This window comes from Sinohyriopsis cumingii, unplaced genomic scaffold, assembly GCF_028554795.1.
Source record: "Sinohyriopsis cumingii isolate HCF-2022 unplaced genomic scaffold, ASM2855479v2 utg002479l, whole genome shotgun sequence".
NCBI lineage: Eukaryota > Metazoa > Mollusca > Bivalvia > Unionida > Unionidae > Sinohyriopsis > Sinohyriopsis cumingii.
This window is the reverse complement of record NW_028316224.1, coordinates 865,001-870,000: the sequence shown is the minus strand read 5'-3', so window position 1 is coordinate 870,000 and position 5,000 is coordinate 865,001. Positions and strand designations below refer to the sequence as shown.

Here is a 5,000-nt window from a genome sequence, read left to right as displayed (position 1 = left end):
ACTTGAAGGAAGTATTTCGACGTGAAAGGAGGCAGCTTGTTGTGGTAGTAAAAGTAGAGGAAACTGGATAAATTGAACCGAATTTGTTAATAAGAAATACTGGTCATCTATGATCGCATATTCCAGTAGTAAGGATCGAAACCAAGAGCAGAGAAGTGCAAAGCAACATTTGCTATATTCAGGTCCTATACTTGATTTTTTTAGGATCCGAATTATTGAAGAAAGTTAAGGAAAAAGAGAAAATGAAAGTCGAGAAATTGCTCTATTTATTATTTATATTGAATAAAGTAAATTTAGTTACAATAAAAGAAAGAAAGAAAAACTTCAACTGTTTTTAGTTATAAAAGAAAAAAAAAAATTAGAGTCTACAGCACCCGGTATTCCCAGGCGGTCACCCATCCAAGTACTAACCGGGCCCGACGTTGCTTAACTTCGGTGATCGGACGAGAACCGGTGCTTTCAACGTGGTATGGCCGTAGACACAAGTGTGTGTAAATTTAAGACTTATATTCGCTTCTCTCTTCACCGTTTCCGATGTACAGACGTTTACGTTTATGTGCCGTGTAAAATTAGTAATTAAAGTGTACTTATTAAAACTTATATAGATAAACTGCCTTCATACATTATTCAAATTTGTAATTCAGGCATTTTCGGACTCGGACATTAGTTGCTTAACCGGAGGTTTACACCTTCAAATGGACTTAAATAACAATGCATTTAAACGAAGATTCAGTTCATTTTTGTTGTTTTTGGGCATTATTATTATTATTATTATTTATCTTGTATCAACTGACTAATTCAATAGGTAAATAATCGACATCAGCCTATGAGCTACCTTTAAAGACGGACTCGAATCTGATTTGAAACGGATATCGTCTTGCAGCTCGGAAACGTTAAAGTTGTGGAAACACAGAAAGTGCAAGGAAGTGGAAGCAGGGAACATCCATCCAAACTTACTGTAATCAAAACAGAGATTTATACACCAATTTATTTTGTCAATGGCCCATATTCGAAGTATTCGCTAAGGGATGCCAAGTTTCACACTGATAGACTGGTGCCCTGCTAAAAACAGGTAAATAAATTAAAATAATTAAAAATAATACATTCCAAATATATCTATCAATTATTGAATAAGAAATACCACAGACAAGTATCCAAAATGAAAGACATCGATTGCATACGTTGCAATTATACGCTATAGGCTGAATCCGGAATATCAGAAGAAATTTGGAGGATCTGGACGGCATACGAGGCGGCCCATTTCGATCCTGGAGGTAGAGGAAACTGAAAAATTTGCACCAGATTTGTGAACAAGAAATATTGGCCATATATGATCGCATATCCTCACAGTGAGGATGGAACCAAAAAAAAATTTAAAAAATGCCTACAGCACCCGGTATTCCCAGGCGGTCACCCATCCAAGTACTAACCGGGCCCGACGTTGCTTAACTTCGGTGATCGGACGAGAACCGGTGTTTTCAACGTGGTATGGCCGTAGACATTTGTATGTACAAATTTAAGACTAATATAGGTTGTCTCTTCGTCGTTACAAAGATATATTACACACACACACACACACACACACACACACACACACACACACATATATATATATATATAACTATATATATATATATATATATATATATATATATATATATATATATATATATATATATATATATATATATATATATATATATATATATATATATATATATATATATATATATATATATATATATATATATTAGAGACAGGGGAGAGCTCTGCTTACGACAATACATCCCTTCAGTTTCAATCTGTAAAGAAGCAAGAGCTTATTTGATCGCCGATGTCACTGACATGTAGGTTGCCATATTTGTGCAGTCATTTGAATAGTAATACAATGGCGAGTTCCGTGTCAAATTTCATCAAGGTTGTCGTTTTCTTTCGTCAGTCAGCTTCATTAACGACAAATGATGTTATACTCGGAATTATTTCTGAGAAAATAAATCGTATTTCTCTCGATTTCATGCAGGTATATCTCGATGAAAGGTCGGTCAAGTTTGCATGGCAGGCTAGTAAGCACAGGGGCTCGCATCGTTGCTCACAATTGAACTGACAGTCATACATTTTATACTATATGTACGACTGATAGTTTCATTGTAAGCAATGATACGAGCCCCCTGTGGCTAGTAAGCAGCCTATGCCGATACCGCATGGTGTCGGCGATTTCCAACGTTTTGATAAGCAAAACAAATATGTCCATACACCCCAATACTAATGTCCAAATATCAAAAATCGCTATTTTGGGACTATTATGAATTCATTCAAGGACATTCTAAATTACATCATCGCCACACGTCAAGATTGTTATTACATCAGCACATTCAAAATTGGACTTCATTCAGAAAACCACTGGCATTCATTTGGAACACTACCCTTTTGGACTTGTCATATAACTTTTCATGGACTATTTGTGATTTCATTTATAATGCTGAAAAGTATTTAAATTTTCACTTTGTATTCTTTATAAAAATAAATTAAGTCGGTTGGTTTAGATTGGCTAAGATAGCATTAAGGTGTTTTTGTTTATATGAGCCAATATCACATTATTCTTTTCTTGGTTTAGATGGGCTAAGTTCACATTATGGTACATTGGTTTAGATGGGCTAAGTTCACATTAAGGTGTTTGGCTAAGTTTCCATTAAGATATTTGGTTTAGATTGGCTAAGTTTGCATTAAAGTGTATTGGCTTATATTGGCAAATTTCACATAGGAATTTGATTTAGATGGCCTAAGTTCACATTATGGTGTTCTGGCAAAAGACTGCTTGGTTTTATTAGGCAATGAGGGTAGTCTTGCTCAAGGGTACAATAGGGCAACCAGCTTGATAGAAATCTATCATGTTAACCATTGGACTGATGTACATTTTATCAGTGTAATTTAGAGTCTGTTTAAACCATTCCGAATCCCCCCATCTCTCTCTCTCTCTCTCTCATATATATATATATATATATATATATATATATATATATATATATATATATATATATATATATATATATATATATATATATATATGAAAGAAATAATATTTTCAATCTTTCTGCACTGTACTGATTTTCTGGTTGAATACTAAAAGTAAGTTTAAATATATATAAGGAGTTTGCAAATTTTATAAAAGTCAGCTTGCCTAGCAAGTAGTAGGTCAATATGATACAATGTAGAATTTAAGAAAATGTCATTATATGTATTGAAACGTTTGTTTCCTTTGTATCTGTTGATATCTAAAATCCATATCCCAATAATTAAAATTATCCAAGACTATATGTAAATAATACACGTATGTATGTATGTATGTACACACACAAACGTATATATATATATATATATATATATATATATATATATATATATATATATATATATATATATATATATATATATATATATCACAAAAGACACACACATATCTTAAAACACCCTCAGCCACCCAGGATATATATATGATCCGTTTTTACGAGATAAACTTATTAATTCAGTATGGTATAATTATCGAGTAAGATCAGTAGAGTTTTTGCCCTTGTTTGCAATCGTTATAGGATAACGCGTTAAAAATAAAATTACACAGAAGTACAATTAATGTTAATAGCTGATAAAGTTATGCGAACTTTGTTGCATACTCTCTCTCTCTCTCTCTCTCTCTCTCTCTCGTGTGTCAGTATGATAAAGCAAGAAGAAAAAGGAAGAACAGTAAAGAACATATATAAAAAGGTTTATTGAAACAGCGTCTCATCATGGTGTGGGCACCACGATGCATAGGGATAAATAAAAAAGCGAGTATTCCATTACTTTTCACTTCATTTGATATGCATCCATATGACACAGAATGCTCTCGGTGAGTACAGGGAATCAGATAAACGTCACTGTGCGGGACTAGGTATAAAACATTTATTGTAGTTTTAATTGTAAATTTTTCGGGCATTTAAGTAGAAATTAAATGATTTCAGTTCTAGTGAGAACAACATTTCGACTGTAAAACATAATTTGTTGTCTTGATGCGTTTTCAAGACTCTTGGGCTGATTAGTCACACATCTCTTCAACGTTTCCGATGTACAAATGTTTGTGTGCAGTATAATATTAGTAACTAAAGTGTATACTGATTCAAAGTTCTAATCCAAAAGAAGCAAAACTGGCCTCAGATACTCATATTTGTCACTCATCCATTTTCTGACCCAGATAAGGGGAGAATTCCATGTTGAAATTGACTTAAAATGCAGATTCAGGACATTATTGTTGTTGTTATTATTATTATTATTATTCCTCTTTCTGTCCTATCATTTGGTTAAAATAAGCGACACCGGCCTATAAGCTAACTTTAAAAATAGGGTCTTATCAGATTTGCAAAGGATCTCTTCTTGCAACTTGTAGAAGTTAACGTTGTGGAAATACAGAAAGTGGAAGCATGGAATATCTATCTAAACTTACTGTAATCAAAACAGAATTTTATAACCCAATTTATTTAGCCAATGGCCCATATTTACAGTATTCGCTACAGGATGCCAATTTTCCCACTGGCAGACTGAGGCCCTGCTGTAAAAGAAATCAATCAATCAATAAATTAATATAAAAAATTCTCACAATTCATACATTCCATATTTATCAATCAATTAGTGAATAAGAAATACCACAAATAAGTACCCAAAATGAAAGACATTGATCGCATATTTTGCAACTCTGCGCTAGAGACTACACCAGGAATATATGAGAAGAAACTTGAAGGAAGTATTTCGACGTGAAAGGAGGCAGCTTGTTGTGGTAGTAAAAGTAGAGGAAACTGGATAAATTGAACCGAATTTGTTAATAAGAAATACTGGTCATCTATGATCGCATATTCCAGTAGTAAGGATCGAAACCAAGAGCAGAGAAGTGCAAAGCAACATTTGCTATATTCAGGTCCTATACTTGATTTTTTTAGGATCCGAATTATTGAAGAAAGTTAAGGAAAAAGAGA

General features: G+C 33.2%; 2 non-coding genes across 2 annotated transcripts; both read right to left on the bottom strand.

Annotated features, from left to right (window-relative positions):
- Positions 1–362: 362 nt before the first annotated feature.
- On the bottom strand, positions 363–481 carry LOC149770657 (5S ribosomal RNA). The gene has a single exon (XR_016418636.1). It is a non-coding gene; the product is annotated as a 5S ribosomal RNA (ribosomal RNA).
- Positions 482–1,381: 900 nt separating this feature from the next.
- On the bottom strand, positions 1,382–1,500 carry LOC149770656 (5S ribosomal RNA). The gene has a single exon (XR_016418759.1). It is a non-coding gene; the product is annotated as a 5S ribosomal RNA (ribosomal RNA).
- Between the last annotated feature and the right edge of the window lie 3,500 nt (positions 1,501–5,000).